This window comes from Tamandua tetradactyla, chromosome 11 (genome assembly GCF_023851605.1).
Source record: "Tamandua tetradactyla isolate mTamTet1 chromosome 11, mTamTet1.pri, whole genome shotgun sequence".
Lineage (NCBI taxonomy): Eukaryota > Metazoa > Chordata > Mammalia > Pilosa > Myrmecophagidae > Tamandua > Tamandua tetradactyla.
Genome location: NC_135337.1, coordinates 46,121,521 through 46,140,850, shown reverse-complemented (window position 1 = coordinate 46,140,850; position 19,330 = coordinate 46,121,521). Strand labels below are relative to the sequence as shown.

At 37.2% G+C, this 19,330-nt stretch overlaps 1 long non-coding RNA gene across 1 annotated transcript in view; it reads right to left on the bottom strand.

Annotated features, from left to right (window-relative positions):
- Positions 1–5,126: 5,126 nt before the first annotated feature.
- Positions 5,127–19,330, bottom strand: part of LOC143649504 (uncharacterized) — a 78,997-nt gene continuing 64,793 nt past the window's right edge. Inside the window, exon 6 of the long non-coding RNA XR_013159065.1 lies at positions 5,127–5,435. This is a non-coding gene — a long non-coding RNA (uncharacterized LOC143649504). The remainder of the gene's footprint in view (positions 5,436–19,330) is intronic.

The window sequence follows — 19,330 nt, the reverse complement described above, 5'->3', positions numbered from 1 at the left end:
GTGAGCAACAGATGAGGTTCACATGCCATTGGCTCATGCCCACAGTGACAGAACTAGGTACCTTCACCTGGCCAAGTTGACAGCTGAATCTATCACATATCTACCACTTGTCAACTTCACAGCTAGATGCATCACCTTAAACAATATTAAGGTGCAAAAATTCTCTTCTGGCTGTGGACCTATGAATCTCAAAACAAGTTATCTGGTGTCAATATGCAAAGGAGGACAATCATAGGATACAGGTTTTCATTTCCATAGAGAGAAATTGGAAGGAACACAGGGGTCACAAGACCCAAACAGTTCTGAAAACCTGCAAGGCAAAGACCATTAGATTTCAAAGTCTGCAAGTCATTTATCCTTCAGCTTTAGAAAGTGGCAGTCCTTTCCAAGGGCCTATGCAGTGGCCCACCTCTTTCCAAATCAACCTAGGGGGACATTGAAGAGACTGCCTTTTTCTCAGCTCAACCCTCTTCCAGCATCAGGGCCATACCTAGGCTCTCTGCCATTTCTGGAGCACATGCTCAATGCCTCCATGTGGTGGTAGCCAGGCTCTACTCAGTCCCCAAGGAACATGCCATACCTTCTCAAAGGCCTGAGGCGATACAACCCTTCCACTGCAACAAGATGGGACTCATCCTCTGCCCTCAGGGCAAACTCACACTCTCCATGTATATGGGTGAGCCCACTCTCCTGGCCCAAGGTTTCTTGGCTTCAGACCCAAACTTTCATGGTTCTCACTCTGCAAACTCCAATTTGTTCCTTTTATGTCCCAGTTTGTCCAGATTGGCAGTGGTCCCATTTACACCAATAGTCTCTTCTAGCACTCCAAGACTTCTCCATCATTCTCTTTTCAATTCCCACCAAATTTTCCCCTTATCCATCCAAAAAACCATTACAACATATGTGGTATTTGCAAACTGCAGCAGCACCCCAATTCTCAGGTACCAAATCTGTTCTAGTTTGCTAGCTGCCAGAATACAACACATCAGAAATGGATTGGCTTTTAATAAAAAGGGGATTTATTTTGTTAGTTTTTCAGAGGATAGGCAGCTAACTTTCAACTGAGGTTCATTCTTACCCAGACAGGCACAGAGTGATCTCTGCTGGCCTTCTCTCCAGGCCTCTGGGTTCCAACAACTTTCCCCGGGGTGATTTCTTTCTGCATCTCCAAAGGCCTGGGCTGAGCTGTGAGTGCTGATGTGAGGTGTGCTGAGCTGGTTGGGCTGTGCTACATTGAGCTCTCTCATTTAAGCACCATCCAATTAAATCAAACATCATTCATTACAGCAGGCACACCTCTTAGCTGACTGAAGATGTAATGAGCAGCAGATGAGGTTCACGTGCCATTGACTCACGTCCACAGTGACAGAACTAGGTACCTTCACCTGGACAAGTTGACAACTGAATGTAACTACCACAGTACCCTATGTATACATACCACTGCCTTCCTGCTTCCATGGTTTCTTATGAGAAATCAGCACTTGGTCATACTGTAGTTCCCTTGCATGTGAGAAATCACTTCTCTTTCTGCTTTCAGGATTAAATCTTTATCTTTGGCATTTGATATTCTGATTTGTAAGTGTCTCACAGTAGCTATATTCTGTTTGGGGTACAGTGCCCTTTTGGATATATATATTTATATCTTTCATAAGAGTTGGGAAATTTTTGGTCATTATTTCCTCAAATATTCTTTCTGTCCCTTTTCCCTTCTCTTCTCTTTCTGGGACATCCATGATATGTGTGTTTGTATATTTTGTGCTGTCATTTAAATCCCTGAGAACCTGCTCATTTTTTCCCATTCTTTTCGCTAGTTGTTCTTGTGTCTGTAAGATTTTAATCATCCTGTCTTCTAGTTCACTGATTCTTTCTTCTGTCCATTCAAATCTCTTCTTGTATTCCTCCAGCTTATTTATTTATTTTTTTACATGGGCAGGCACCAGGAATCGAATCCGGGTCCTCTGGCATGGCAGGCGAGCATTCTTGTCTGCTGAGCCACCGTGGCCCACCCCTCCAGATTATTTTTAATCTATTCTATTGTGTCTTTCACTCCCCACATTTCTTTTATGTTCCTTTTAAACTTTCAAATTCTTCTTTATGTTCACCTAGTGTCTTCTTAATATTCTTTACTTCTTTAGTAATATTTTCCTTCATCTCCTTGAATTGATTAGGGAAATTGGTTTAAACATCATTGATTAGTTGTTTCAAATTCTGTGTGTTCACCAAAGTCTTAATTTGTTCCTTTGACTGGGCTATATCTTCCTGGTTTTTAGTATGCTTGAAATGTTTTTGCTTATGTCTTGGTATCTGATTATCTTGATGAGTTTACTCTGAATGTCAATTTCTCTCTTTTGCCTAGGGTGTTAGTATCAGTTAACTCTGTATTAAGGCCATTTATTGACACTTGATTTACTTAATTCTAGACCATGAGAACTGCCCATTTTTAACTACTCAGATTTTCCCAGCTTTTCTTCATCTGATTGTTGCCCTGGATATAGGGTAAAATTTTTAAGATTGTACTCTTTTTGCAAATGTTTTATCCCCAGGAATAAACTTCTTTGCCTCTGCTTCTTCTCCAGCAATCTTGATCTGTTCTACTGATTTTTATTTTACCTCTGTAGATTTTTTATACTCCGTTCATTGCTTCTAGCTGCTTTTGGGTAGAAGGTTACCCTGGAGAGGACTTTCCTGAATCAGTATTTCCCCTCCAGTACACGGCCAGGACCTATGAAGGAGGCACAGGCTAGCTCCAGAGAGCTCTGGGGAGAGAATCAGACAGATGCCAGAGCCATTTTTTTTTTGACTCCCGTAAGCTGTACCTTCCTGGTCTGCCCTGCAAGAGGAGCTCTTTAACAAACTGTTCCGTGGAACCCTAAGAAGGTACTATGTCTATAAACCTTCTCCATTTCTGTTCCTGTTGGTGGTAGAGTTGAAACAATATCCATGAACCAGACCTGTCAGGGCAGGGTTGATGCAGCAACTCAGAGCTAGGACACAGTGATTTGAATTTGCCAATCAAAAGCCATAATCAGTTGCTCAGTTGTGTTCTCCTCCCCCCTCCCACATTCTTGAGGAAGATGATGCCCACATCCCTCTCCATCCACAGCAGCCAGCCAGACTCCAAGGTGGCCTGTCTTGAGAGTGGTGGATGGACACCAGCAGGTGCTGCAGAGCAAGCTACTTCCAGTACTTTACTGCAATTTCTCAACCTCTTCCACTCTTTCCTGGATGTCGTAGAGTGCTTCCCTCATCTTTAGAGCCCCAGAACAGTTGTTTCAGACAGTTCCTTCTTGTCCGCTAGCTGTTTTTGAGAGGGAGTGAGTCCTGGAGCTTCCTACTCTGTCATCTTTTCCAGAAGTTCCCTACAATTAATTTTTTTTAACATAACCTGTCCTTTAAACCACAGCTTGATTTCCAGGTACCAGCCTCTTACTTTTCTTGTTACTGAAGTAAAGAAGTCCCCTGCCTCTTAGAGCCACAGAAATCTAACCTTGAAGCAAGTAGCATGCACCATGCACCACAGAGAAGGAACCCTGAGGCATTCTTTCTCTGAGGTTACTTCCTATCTGCATAGTGTTTTTTTTGTTTTTGCTTTTTTTTTTCACACGGGCAGGAACCGGAATCGGAGCCGAGTCTCAGGCATGGCAGGCGAGAAGTCTGCCTGCTGAGCCACCGTGGCCTGACCCCTCCCCCGCCGATAGTGTTTTTATCATTCATTTTTATTGATTTAACCATTTGCTGTACTGACACAGATTCCATTATAATTTACATTTGTTGTAAAGTATTCTACTGAGTCAATGTGCCATATTTTATTTAAATATTTTCATATTACTGGGTAATAACGCTGCTATATATATATATATATATATATATATATATATTTTTTTTTTTTTTTTTTTTTTTTTTTTTTTTTTTTTTGCATGGCAGGCACCAGGAATCAAACCCAAGTCTCCTTGCTGAGCCACCGTGGCCCACCCTGCAACATATTTTATATAGTACTTTTCTTTAAGATAAATTCCCAAGAATGAGATATCTGAGTCTAAAGCCTCCAAAATTTTTGATATAAATATTACAAAACTTGTTTTCTAATATTGCTTTTCTAAATTATATTGCCTTCAGAAATATTTAAAATATGTCTCATTTTCTGTAAACTTACCAAATTGGGGTATTATAAACATTAAATTTAAAGTGAATAAACTTAAAATAATACCTGCATTAAAATTGTAATTATTTTAAATTAGTGAGTTGGAAGTCTTTCAAATTCTTCACTCATTTTATTTCCTTTGGAATATAAACTTTTAGGTGGAAATAGACAATAAATTTGTTACCTCACTGAAAATGACTAAACTACTTTTATTATAAAGGGAATCTTGAATGATCTCTCTTCCTTAACAATGCCACAATGAGAAATTAGTTTGAAGTAAAATATCTGATATCCAACATGTTACCAGAGTCCCTGTACTAATAATTAAAAATTCTCATCAATAGTTAAACCAATTTATCTTAGTTTTACTGCCTTTTTGTATTTCCTTAAAGTCTTTTGTGGGAAATAATGCAATTGAATGAAACAATGATATGGGATTTGTCATTGTTCACAAAAACAGCAAAATAAAGCAACCTTAGGTATTAAAGATGACCATGTTCTTTCTAGGAAAAAAAACCATATATTTGTAAGGTTTTTAAAATATAAGGCCTTGTTATTGTTAAACGATAATGAATCTGAAACAAAACCTGCATAATTAATCATTCATGGTTATTTATGTTTCACCAGGGATCTAAGTTACTGCCTTTAAGATTTGTAGTAAATAAATTTTGAAGAAGGAAAGAAAGAACACAAGACTGGAGGTAAAAAAATCAATTTATGATCCTGTCAATGACACTAATCAACCGTAAGACATTAGGATTTCTTGCCTAAAATACTGAGCAAAGCTTTCTTCCCTTTTACAATTCACAAGGTCATGAAGGGTCTACAGTGTGGTGTTCCTTACGAAAGTCTTTATAACCTCTTCATGGTTAAAGTATTATTATTGGAAAATTTAATAAATGATGGGTTTCAGAGCTTTCTGCTAATGAAATGTCAGATAACACATTCTGTATACTTGAATACAAATTGGTTTATCATCTTTATTAACAAAATGAGCTCCTCTGAAGTCAGTGTTAATATGGAGCCAGATACTCTTAGAACCTTAATTGTACTTCAGCCACACTGGAAGTGGTGAGGGGGCAGAATCAACTTCTAATAGAAAAAAATAACAAAAGGTAGATTATGCATTCATTCATCCACACAATTCAGGTACTATTTGTACTACATGCTTTGTGCTAGTCACGGATCTAGGCACTGGAGGTACAGAACTTAGCAGAAAAGATCCATCCTCTGAAGGAGTTCACATTCCTGGGACACAGAAGTGATGCCGCATTAAGCATAAGTCTAGTAGATTCTAAAGGGATAGAGCATAATTATATATAACTAGAAGATTTAATACACTTAGTCAATTTAAAATATTTTGCAATCAACATTAATTGATAGATGTGTAATTGACCCATTCAGAGTCTAGTCGTATCTCCCCTTGGGTAGTTGTTCTGATGCAATCAATTAGGGACTGAAGACTTCTGTTTCTGTCAATATGCTCCTCACAAAAAAGGGAAAAGCCTTCCCTTAAAAGCATTTGATGAACTTATAAGAAAGTGAGAGTTATACAAATGAGAATTATAGGAAGCTTGGAACTCATTAAAGTAGGTTGAGCACTAAAGCTGGTTTAAGCCTTGAGGGCATGTATTACACTTAGTGAACTCAAACTTTTGCTTTCACGGCTTCAGGGGAAATAGGAAACAGGAGAAAAGATTTGTCGGGTATCTACTAGATAGACCTCACTGCAAATGTAATATCCCAAAGAGCTGCACTTTCATCCTCAGAATACTGGTGAACAAAAAATGCCCACAACCACCCTGCCCTATTCTGCCCAAACAATGAGCTACTTGAATCTCGGTATTGAGCACCTGAAATAAAAGATGACCCTGAGAAGTTGCATCAACAAGAAGGACTGCATAGTTTGGTAGGCTAAATTTAGAGTGTCTAAAATATCAAGAATTTATCTGAAGAGACTGAGCAATTATGCTAAAATGATCTCAAGCTGGTAATACCTCCTCTCACCTGGCAGGAGAAAATGCAAATCCTCAGTAGGGGAAAACATATTTATCCTTTTTCTCATGGAAAACATGCAACTCGCAATTAAAATTCAACACACAAACATGGGAACCAGGTCCAATTTATGCTTTAATTTATTCAATAAATAGTTATTGAGCATCTAGTATATACCAGGCATCTAGTGCCAAACAAAACAGTTAAAAATATTTACTTTTATGGGTCTTACATTCTAACGGGGAAAGAATATAAACAAAATAATTAAAATATAAAACACATTAGATGATGGTAAGTGATAAGAAGATAAATATACACCTAACAATATCTTTACCCTCATTAATAACGAGGGAATGGAGAATAAAATCACAATGAGGTACCATTTCATACCCAGCAAACTGGATAAGACTGGCAAGCCTAAGTATTGGTGAGGATATAGAATAGCAGAAACTGTATTAGCTTTCCATGGATGCTGTAACAAATTACTACTAACTTAGTGGCTTAAAATAACACAAATTTATTATCTTCCAGTTATATGGGTGAGAAGACCAAAATGGGTCTCATTGGGCATTGGCAGGGCTTCTGGAGCCTCTCCGAGAGAATCTATTTCCTTTCTTCTTCCATCTTCTAGAGGCCACCCACATCCCTTGATTTGTGGCTCCTTTCTCCATCTTCAAGGCCAACAAAACTGGGTGAAGTCTTTCCCACATTAAATCACACTGACAGACTCATCTGTTTCCCTTTTCCACTTCCACTTTCAGAGATCCTTGCTATTTGGGCCCACCTGGATAATCCAGGATATCACATTGTAAAGTCCTTATTCCCAAGTAAAGCAAAATATTCTCAATTTCTGAGGATTAAAGCCTGGACAATTGTGGGTGACCATTATTTCTCCTACCGTACTCATTAACCATTAGTGGGAATATTAATTTGAAAAACAATTTGGCATTGCTTAGAGCAGTTCAACATGTACATATTCTTAGACTAGATATTTCACTCCAATGTGTATAACCTGAGAAACCCTTTCATATGTTTATGAGGAAATGGGTATGGAATGTTTATAGCAGATTGCTTTTAACAGTCCCAAAGTGAAATAACCCAAATGCCCATCAACAGTAGACTGGATAAATATTTTAATGTATTATGAAATAGAATATTATACGGCAGTGAAAATTAATGTTTTAGTAACTGAATTCATTTAGTTAACATTAACAAATCTCAAAAATATGATATTCAGGTTGAGAAGTATGTCATGGGAGAACAGAGACAGCATGATTACATGTATATAAAATTAAAAAACAGGAAAAATAAAACATATTCTTTTGGGTACAAAATTTTAATAAATTATAAATTACAACAGGTGCATTATTAACATGAACAGTGCATCTGCAAACATATGTGCTTTCTTGATGTTTTTTATATGCTTTATTTTTATTCTTTACTCTACAATTTTTACTTTCTTCAGGAAGTAAGATATATTTTCCAGTATATTTTTAAAACTTTCTGTTGGGCACAGGTTTAATTTTCATTGATTCTTGAGCAACTGTGTTTGGAGCAACTCACAATTATTGGATAATTCATAACTAAAAAGGGGCTCATGGAAGAAGTAAAATAAAGTTCCTCCTAAGGCAACATCTTGACTTTTTTACACCTTTTGCACAAATGAAAAATAGAAGCATGGAACTTGCTAGCAGGGAATTCCAGGGACAGTCTTAGCCTCATTGCTGCCACTACCCAGAGATTGCTCTGCTGAGCCCTTGTCTGTCCACCACTATTTACCCTGGACACAAAACATCCAGTCATGGATAAAAATGGGCTTATCCAGAAGGTCTACTTGGCCAGGCAGGCTGAGAGATATGGAATGACAGCCTGCCTGTAGCCTATAACTGAGCAAGGAGCTGAATTACCCAACGAGTAAAGGGATCTTCTCTCAGTTGCTTATAAAAATATTGTAGGCATCCAGAGGTCATCTGGGAGGGTCATTTCAAGGACTGAAAAAAAGACATAAGAGGCTGAAAAACAAACAAAACAGCAGGTAGCTCAAGAATATGCAAAGAAAACTGAGATCAAGCTAAGAGATATCTATCCTGATGTTCTTTCTCTTTTAGAAAAGTTCCTAGATCCCTGATGATTCACCATCAGAGAACAATGTCTTCTATTTGAAATTGAAAGGAGATCACACCATACTACTTGACTAAGGTTGCTGTTGGTGATGGAAAAAAAGAAATTGTGAATCAGTCACAGCAAGTATACCAAGAAGTTCTGAAATCAGAAAAAGGGTATAGTGTTCACATATCCTGTCATATTTGTCTTGGCCTGTATAATCTCTGTGTTCTATTTAGAGATTCTGAACTCCTGATAGAAAGCCTGCTCAGCTGCAAAGATATCTTTTGATAAAGGCATTGTTGAACTTGATATTTTAAGTGAAGAGTAAAGACAGCAGGCTATTGATGCAATTACTGAGAGACAACCTGACATTGTGAACATCAGATACACAAGGAGAGAAAGCTAAAGCAGGGGAAAGGGGGAAAAACAATGGGCTTTTCAAATTTGCTTCACTCTAAAGTTTGCAAAGAAGACAATTTATCATCCATGTTTTTGAACAAATAGAATTTTTTTATGTTTATTTGCTTTCATCGTTTTTATGAGTTTACAGAGATGTCATGCAGAAAATGCAGAGTCCCATATAACCCCCAACCCACCCTCATATATGCAGTTTTCCTTATTATAAACACTGGTGTAGAACCTTTGTTAAAGTTGATGAAACAATATTGTTGCGATTATATTAATAAGTGCAGTTCATATAATAAATATATTGCATGGTAATTTACTGCTGGTTTGAGAAAACCTATTAAAAAAACTTTGCTCTAGTATGTTTTAAAAAATGAAAAAACTGTAGTAGGTATAATGTTAGGCTTAATACATGCAGGTTCTGTAGCTTTGGGTCAATCACTTTTCTTCTTGGAGATTCAAGTCTGGTAATGTATGTAACTGGGGAATTATGTTTACCAAAGTGAAAAAATAAATAATATATATATAAAATGTCTGAGAAACAAAACAATATATTTAATAATTCATATTCTTAGATTTATATAGCTAGTAAGCATAAAATAAAATGTAAATTATATATCAACAAATAAATCAACTGAGATAACGAAAAAGTTAAGACATAAAAAAGTAGATGAAATGGCAGAGCAAGGGATGTTTGATTTTGAACAAACAGAAAGATGACCAGATGTATTAGTTTGTTAAAGCTGCCAGACTGTGCTATACCAGAAATGGAACAGCTTTTAAAAAGGGAATGTATCAAGATACAAATTTACATTTATAAGGCCATAAATGTACAAACTAAGATATCCAGAGACAGATGCCTTGATTCGAGAAGGGCAGATGTCTGTCACATGGGAAGGCATGTGACTGGTATCTGCTGGTCCTTGTTCCAGGTTCCCTTGCTTCCAGATTCAGATGCCAGTGGTTTTCCTCTCTGAGCATCTGTGGGCCTTCACCATCTCCTCCAGGACACAGCTCTGAGTTCTGGCTTGCTTAGCACCTCATAGGAAAGCACACGGCAATGTCTGCTGGCATCTGCATCTCCAAACATCCTTGTCTAGGCTCTCTCTGTCAGCACCAAGCATCTTCAGATGTCTGCATCTCTGTTGGCTCTGAGCTTTCTCCAAAATGTCTCCCCTTTTAAAATATTCCATTAGACTAATCAAGACCCACCCTGAATCAGTGAAGTCACATTTCTATCTAACCAAAAGATCACACTCCCAATTGAGGGTGTCAATCCCCATGGAAATAATCTAATCAAAGGTTTCCACTCTCAAGTATTGAATCATGATAAAAGGACATGGCTTTTCTGGGGTATATAACACTTTCAAATCAGCATACCAGATTACAAAGATATTTTTAAAAATTACTATACTCAGGTAGAGTTTCTTTTGTATCCTAAACAACAGAGCAAATGTCTCTGTGAGTCTGACTTACATTTATTCTAAGACTAATCCTAAGTATTTTCTTTTAACTTATTTCCCACATCTCCTTACAGTGAACCCCAATATCCAAAATAATCTACATATTCGTTCATTATTACATTCAACCAATATTTGTTAAGCAAGTCATTGTTTCAGATACTGCAGATACAGTAATAAGTAAACCATACAAAGCACTTGTCCTGGTGAGGTTTAGAGTCATACTTGTGGAGGAAGATAGCCAACATGTCCTTCATTAGTTCATCCATCCATCCATTCATCTACCCGTCAATCCAACTAGAAGATTATTTTGGATAATCAAATATGATCATGAAGGAATATAATGATACTGGATAGTAAGATGAGTGAGAATAGTGGGTCACGGGAGAGCTACAGTCAATTGGGCCCTTAAAGAAAGTTTCTCTAAGGAGGCAACTTGTAGGCTGACAACAGTGAAGGAAGAAGGAATCAGGAAGCCAGTTGAGAGGGTTTACCACCTCTCTTCACTCTGAGTCCACCATTCTCCACCTGCTGTGTGTGTTGGGGGACTGACTAGCAAAGTCTATATCAAGAGGCTCCCTTGCCCTCTGACTTCTGGCTAAGTTCAATCAATGTAGAGTTCTTGTAGGAGATCAGAGGGAAAGAGGAGAGTAAGTTAGGGGAATTATTTCTCCCTTGCGGGTTTCCATTGGCTGGTTTTGTCCTACTATGGAAGCCAAAGATTCCAATGGCTGGGTGGCTTTCTCTTTTCTCTTGCCCTCAAGCCTGGAGTAATAAAATCTCCCCACTGTCACTACCGGTGGAGCACTATACCATTTTCTGTTGATTTTCCTAAACCCTCACACCTTTGCATATAGTCTCTTCAGTTACCCAGCTTGAGTCATCTATTTCCTCCTGATGTCTTGATTGAAGTAAAGCCTATTGCAATAGATCACATGTCTAAAGCAGAAGAGAAGAGGATAGAAGTGGAGATGGTGTGAAGAGGTTATATTCTGGATATATTTTATAAATACAAGCAAAGAGACCCGATGATGAATTGAAGGTGATTTCTGAGGTGGGTAATGCAGAAAGGAAGACTCCTGGGTATATTATCAACCGAGTTGATGGCTGGTTCCATTAAAGGAAGTAGTAAATAACAGAGAAGCAGCCTGTAGAGAGCTGGTGAATGGAACTCAAGTTTTATTTTGGACATGCTCTATTTGCAATTCCTTGGCTTTCTCTTTTCTGTTTTTGTCCTCAGTATGCATATATATAAAGAAGACAGAAAGTGGTAGGAGACTGAGCTCGTGGAGATGGACACTAGGCAATATTTTTTCAATATTATTGAAAAAATAATATTCATTTTTTGATTCAAGTATGGAGCTCAGAGGAGAGGTCTGTGCTAAGATATAAATTTGGAGGTCATCATCATATAGATGATATTTAAGGCCATGGCACTGGCTAAGAACACCTATGAAGAGAATATTTGTCTACTGTCTAAAACCTGCAAGTTCCCATAAAGCACATGTGTTTTCTTGGTCCACTGCCATTTTTTAGTTTTAAAATCTCTTCTGTTATTTATTTCATCTCTTTCAGGGGCTTCAGAACTACAGGCCTCTATTTACAGTGAATGAGTGCCAAATGACTTCTGTTTTTATTAATCCTCTGCTCCCTTTCCAGAAATTATTATAAACAGCCTCTTTTCTTGCATACTGCTCACCTGAGTTTTCTAACTTTGTGGGTGTTATTAATTTCCTTGCACTCTTACTTATACATTCTGCATTTTCTCTTCATCTTTCTGCTGCTTTTGAAAAACTTTCTTCTTTCAGTTGGAAAATATCCTTAGTGCTCTGCCCACTGCACACAGTTTTTGTAGCTGCCATCTCTCACTGAAATCAACCTTTGCACTCCTTTTATTTTCCTTCTATTTTTATGCCCTACCCCCTTATTGCAGATTTTGATTCTGAACTAACAAACTGAATCATAATGAGAAAGTTGGCTCTAGAATTCCCTTAGTTAACCATCTGCATAGAGGGAAGTAGTGTTTATTTTCCTTCAAAAAAACCCCATAATTATTGAAGGATAATATTTTTTCTTTCATTGAATGCTATCAGGAATACCATCCACTCGAAGAACAAAACAATTTCTCTAAGATAGCTTCCAGTTTTAATACTTTAATAGCTACGTCCATGAGATATGAAAAGTAAGATAGAATTCAATTCCTCGGATGTTGGATAATAGTGTTTTTAGTTCTTATCTGCCATTGATATATCAGTCATAGTTAAAGATTTCTTGGTAATTGTGCATCTAAAAGGATTATTAATTTCCCAAATTGCCTGGAACTCTCTTGGTTTTAACCCTGAAAGTCCTGCATCCTGCTAACCCGCTAAGTCCCTTACAAACTGAAATAGTTAGTCACCCTATAGTTTGCCAGACTTTTCTGTGTCATTTCAAGTCACACAGATCTAGCACAGAGAGGGAGCATTTGCCTTTAAGTAGCTAGAATGACTTCATAATAACAATTTACCTCACTTTTATGAGGATGTAGCTCTTTATAGAAAATAAACTGTTTTGTAAGCAATAAAATTATCAGCATTGGTTGGGGCGACAGTGGCTCAGTGGCAGAATTCTTGCCTGCCATGCTTGAGGCCTAGGTTCAATTCCCAGTGCCTGCCAATGCAAAAAAAAAAAAAAAAATTATCAGCATCTTTTTCTCATATCTTCATTCTGATATGCAAAGATGTATATAATATATTTCTATCTCTGACTTAGGATGTGTGATTTATATATCTCAAGGTTTTACAATACTTGGGTTGCATAACAAAAACAAAATGAAGGAAAACTATTGACTTATATTCCAGGTTTTTATAAACTAAACAACATGGTGAGAAAAATGTTAAAAAAAATCTTTCATCCTTCTTGCCTCCTACGTCAATGGTGAATTTATTAGTTTTCAATTCGGTGTTCTCTACCACTTTTGTACATATCTTATGTCCTTGGCAACCTGTATACATTTTCCCCTTGTCTTTGTACTGTCATTTTTCTTTTCTTTGAGTCCATCAAAATAGTTTCCATGTTTGATATTACATTATGTTCCTATAAAAAAAAGCTTTTATGCTATATTACCTCTATTAAGCTGTTTTTCCTTTGCTTATCCTCCCTCCTCAAGAGTGACTTAATTTAACAATTCTGTTAAATGACAAAGTTTGAGAGGATTAGCCTCTTTCTGCTACACAATGCAAGCTAAAGAAAAAAAAGTAAGTCCTCTTGGAAATATGTAATATACCTACTATTTCATTATATAAGCTTGGCAGAGGGAAATGTAGGGAAAATATTGTACCTTGCCTACAATCTCCTCCACTCAAAGTGGAAAGAGCAGTTTAGTTGAGAAATATGTCAGAATTTGACTTTTATTTTCTTAACACAACCAAAATTTGTCTATAAAAAGCTTCAAATAACCTGGCAGTAGAGTATTTGAACCCCTGGTTATTTCACCTACATTGTTCATACAATCAGAATTCTGAGTCAGAAAAACTGAGGTTTACCTATACTTCCCATTTCTATCAACATTAAAATGACACAGTTGGGCTAAATTCCAAATTCCCAGCTTCTCTGAGGTAAAATTTTAAGTGATCCATTCGAACGTTTTTCTGATTAATATCTAGACTCAGAGAATGCTGGGGTATTCAAAGTCTAAATATATAGTCAGGAGGGACAAGCTGTCCTTGAGGTTATTAGATGAAAAAAACAAACAAAAAAGAGTGAGAATATTTTGTCCCTTCTTTGGCACAGAGTGGTGGTTCAAGTCAATTGGAGTTTGTATGCATTATTATCTCATTTTTCTATTCTCTCTCTTTGCCTCACAAATCTACTCTTGACAAATAAGCACATAATGCAAAAAGCCAATTTACAGATTGGTATTATTGAAGAGAGAGCATGAGTTTATTGGCAAGGGACCACATTTCGCCTACACGGTAGCTCTGGTGGTGGAAAGCTGTTTACAGTGTTTGATATATGACCCATTACATCTGCTACATTGTGAGGGAGTAAAGATAACAGTCAAACAGGTCCAAAATGAAAGTGTAGGTATTCAAATCCTCATGCATTTTCCCCATTTGCATTTGATTAGGTCATTCTTGTCAAAATCGGGAATTGATTGGTTCTGATCAAAGTAATTTCAGTTATAAAGACATCACAATTGCTTTCTGAAATCGCTTTTAAGAGTCATATTCGACATTTTTAGTTGCAATATTCACATGAACAATTGAAATAATGTGCTACACTTCAACAATAAAGTAAAATTTTAAATAATATAGACAATTACACAAATTATAAGTGTCTCTGTCATAAGGTAGTTTGTTGTGTTCTGTAGCTATGGAGACCTGTGTGTGAAAGCGAAGAAAAGATAGATGTTGGCTTAATACGAGACAATATTTCTACAAAGGGAGATTTTCTAATACAGAATGTTGCCCTGTGAAGTTGTAAACTTCCTACCAAGGGATGCATTTGAGCAATCACTGCAGGACCCCCTGACAGAAATACTGCTAAGGGAATTTCTATGTTGCATCTAGGATCAAACTAGATGTCATCAAAAGTCCCTTCCAAACCTATCTTGCTAACATTCTCAATAACAGATATTTTACCACAATTCTGTATGACATATAATAAACTGGCTGCCAATATAGCTTTAAAATTTAAAAATAATTATGGTTGTTTTTGTGTGTGTGGATGTGAAGACATTAACCTCTTTTAAATGTAGTGAGGGTTATGCTTTTTCCTGAACATTGTCTTTTCCACTGTACTCTATAGTTCTAATACATTTTTTTTAAAGAAAACATGTCTGCAGCTTTTAAATTATTCATGCTCTTTTTCATTACCAAACCAAAAAGTCAATTTAAAAAGTTAGTAAAATTTTTATGAAAGCCAGAGACTATAATAACTTTGATTTTTTAAAGGAGTGTAAAGCAACAACATTGCTTCCTTGTATACCTCTTTTCAATAAAAAACAATTTAAAAATTTACATTTTTCAAGGGGAGATGATTCCCATAAACAAACATAAGTATGCATCACCCTGTGCCATGGATGCCTGTCACTCAAATCACTGTCACGCCGCAAGCTACCCTGATAGAATCAGAAAACAAAATAGAGTTAGCTAGATGGTTTACAGAATGGTATCTGAATGAGTGACAGATGCTTGTGCTATAACCACATTATGTGCACTCAATTTTTACTATAGAACAATTGTTTCTAATCACTTTTATGTTCATGATTAATGTGTCATAAATTCATGTGAATTTAAAAAATGACCTATGAAATCTAGGTAATTGTGCTTCACTTACTTTCTCCCCATAAATTCGTTTTAAAAAGAAACTGATTTGAGTAGCTATTGAATTACGGATTCTAGCAATCTGTGAGTCCTCACACATGTGGTCCAAATCTTCCTGGTTCATGGAAGTCCTGACATTAGACCCAAAATGATTATCAATCATCAGCCACATAATATTGTCTGCTGTAAATGGCTAGTACAATTAATAACAGTAATTCAGGCATGAGCTGGAAAGCTGTGATCTTTATTGAGTAAATGGATTGGTGGCTCTTTCTGTTCATGTTTGCACTCAATTTGTGCTGCTTTCAGTTACTGATACAGTCTATTACTATTTCAGTTATGATAGCATTTTCCATTATATGAATTCAATAGCAAATGCCAGGTGAAGCAGGAAACATGTTCATTTTTTCTGTAGAAATAATTTTAGCCTACTTTTGAGGTCCCCTATTTTATTCATCACCAAATGATAGAAATAACTGATGTTTTGTAGTCATCTCATTTACATATACAATAGGTTTTTGGCTTTCACATTTATAAATATTTCTTCCATTTCTACCACTAGTTCTAGGTTTTTCTTTCTTTCTTCTCAAACCTTTATATTAATTTTTACTGTGAACACTTTTTCCACTGAATGAAAGCAGAACACATAAAATATTATTTTGTGAGTGTATATTTGTGCCTGGAAATCAACTGTTATTTCATTTTCGTCCCTAGTATATACATATTCAAATATGTATATGTTTATACATATATATTTCATATATATAAATGTGTGTAAAATGCATATATACTATATTGGTTCCTATCAGAAACAAGCTGTGATTTAAATTAAATGTCTTCCTGTATTTAGTTTGGAATGCCAGCTGGTCATCAACCAGAAGCAATATATTGTAGTCAAGTAAGAGAATAGGTAGGTGAAGCCAGCCAGTTTAACTTTAAATTTTACTCAATAATTTATTTGCCATGTAATATTGAGAACTGAATTAAATTCTCAGTTTTTTAATTTGTAGAATGAGTTGTAACTGAATGGATCTTTCATTTCCTAATCTGGCTCATAAGAAGTGCTTCATTACTGCTAACTAGTATTGTTAATTAAGGGTCTGTCCTAGGGCCAAATTTCTCTCCTCTGTCTGATGAACCTGTGAAAGCTAGAAAAAACTTTATCTGTTGATGGGAAGGGCATAGAATAGACATTCCCATTGGAGAGGGAGAAATTGGAAGGAGAAAAAGGGTCATCTGTCAGGAGCAAATCTGAAACTCAGCAGGGCACTCTTCATTAGATTCTGAGGTATGAGAGCCATCAGTCTTTGTCCTCCAGGCTTGCAGCAGCCCCACCCTTTTCAATCACTAGGGAAGCGACCGTGTTTCCTCTGACCATGTTCTCCTCCAAGTCCAGGACATAGGCCCCACCCTTTCTATTTCAGTTTGCTAAAGCTGCTGGGATGCAATATACCAGAAATGGGTTGGCTTTTTGAAAGAGATTTATTAAGTTACAAATTTACAGTTCTAAGGCCATGAAAAGTCAACATTAAAACATCAACAGGATGATCCTTGGACTCTAAGGAAATGCTGCTGGCACCTGGAGCACGTCTGTCTGCTGGGAAGGCATGTGGCTGGCATCTGCTGGTCCTTGCTTCTAGTTCACTACTTTCAGCTTCTGATTCCAGTGGTTTTCTCTCTGTGTCCTGCTAGTCTTCTCTTAGTGACTCTGGGTCATTTCTCTGTTTAAGCTTTTCTGGGTCCTCTCTTAGCTTCTCTGGGACAAACTCTGGATTTCATGTCTTAGCTTCCTGTGGCTTTCTCCAGATTCTGGCTCTTTCAGTTTCTGTGGGTCTTTGTTAAGCATCTCCTGGGGAGTTTCTGCCTTCAAGCATCTGTGCTTTCTCCAAAATGTCTCCCTCTTAAAGGACTCGAGTAAACATATTAAGACCCACTTTGAATGGGTGAGGTCACATCTCCATGGAAACAACCTATTCAAAAGGTTCCACCCAACAAGAGGTCTGCCCTCAGATTGAAATAAAAGAATAGGGCTTTTCTGGGGTACATATCAGTTTCAAGCCAGCACATTGTGACAGGGGTCACCTGTCACAAGCAAATCTGAAACTCAGCAAGGTAATCTCCATTAGATTCTAAAGTATGAGAGTCATCAGACTTTGTCCTCCAGGCCTGTGCAGCCCCATCCTTTCTAATTACTAGGGAAGCAGCCATAATCCCTCTGACAATGTTCTCCTCAAAGTCCAGCACACAGACCTCACTCTCTCTGAGGCGGCATGATATGCTCCCTAAATGCTGTTGTGGAAGGCCCGCCCTTCCAAATACCAGGGTGGGCCTGCCCCACCCTTTCCAAATGCCCAGGCAGAAGACTGCCCTATCCAAAGGCTGGGAACAAACCTCCTTTCTCTTGGCCAGCAGAAATATCTTCTGCCCACACTTCTGCTACTGTAGTCCTGCCCTTAAAGTTATTTGTCCTTCATTTTATCCTGTCTCTGTCCCTTTCAGTTCAGGCTGGCAGTACTTCTGCTCATGCAAAATTCTCTAAAATCTTGTCAATTTTGCATGCAGCTCAAGGGGACAAGCCATCACAGAAAAAGATCTTCCACAGATCCTTCCTGAATAATTGTATTTCTATTCCTGATTTACTCTGAGATTTTTAAGTAGATTCATAAGTCATAGGCTAACTGACTTAGCAAACAACTCTTCAGCCATACCCTTTTACAAAGCACTATTTTCTGTGGACTTATCTCCTGGAAACTCAGGGAGGGTCACTTCTGGCCCTAGTCTCAAAGTACACCATTTAGATAGGCTGAGAAATTTCCAAATCATGAAATTCTGGTTCTTTTCTGCTGAACAGTTTACTCCTCAGTTTGCCTCTTTCCTCTTTCATTTTATTTTAAGCAGCAGGAAGAAACCAGGCTTTGCTTTCTACATTTTGCTAGGAAATCTCCTCAGCTAAATATCCAAGTGCCTCACTTACTAATTCCAGTTTCAATCCAACCTAGGATGTAATTCGGCCAAGTTATCTGCTACTTTATAACAAGGATTGCCTTTCCTCCAATTTGAAATAACAGATTCATTATTTCATTTTGAGGCCTTACTGGAAGCACCTTGAATGTCCATATTTTTGCTAACTTTCTCTTCATGACCACATGTTTAGTCTCTAAAATGATATTTTCTCTATAGCACTCACTTATTTCTGAGCCTCCATCAAACTTACCTGTACTTTCCATATATGTACCAATGGCCTATTCAAGCAAGCTAGGTTATTTCTATCAAGCATCTCAAAATTCTTCCACGCTCAACCCATCACCCAATTCCAAAGCCGCTTGCACATTTTTAGGTATCTGTAATAGCAACACCCCAATTTCTGATATCCCAAACTGTCCTCAGTTTGCCAGGACTACTGTGACAAATATGACATACTAGTTGGCTTATACACAGGAATGTATTGTCTCATGGTTTTGGAGGTTAGAATTTCAATACAAAGTACTGACAGGCTGGCATTCTCCTGGAGTCTGCAGCATTCTGGAAATCCACGGTCACATGGAAATCTCTCCTTCCTCTCAAAAAAAAAAGTTCTATTATTATGCATTTTATCAGGAACATACCAAATTGAGAAAGTTAGGCAAGAAAGAACAAGATATGAGATTGAAGAAATAGGAAGTCAAAAGAAGAAGAAAAAAAAAAAGGCAAAAAATGATTGGGAAGAGAGAGATTCCAGGATAAATGGTCAACCAAAAATAGAACCAATTCACATTGGGTCAGGAAGGTAGAAGGTCTCCGAAGTCAGAATTCTGAAAGTAAATTGAATTGATAAGTTATATAAAATATCTGTATATATGGAAAATTATATTTAATGGCTTCTGTAAGTTGCAAGATGAACTGATTGCTACAGAAATAAGTATGTAAGTAAGAAAATA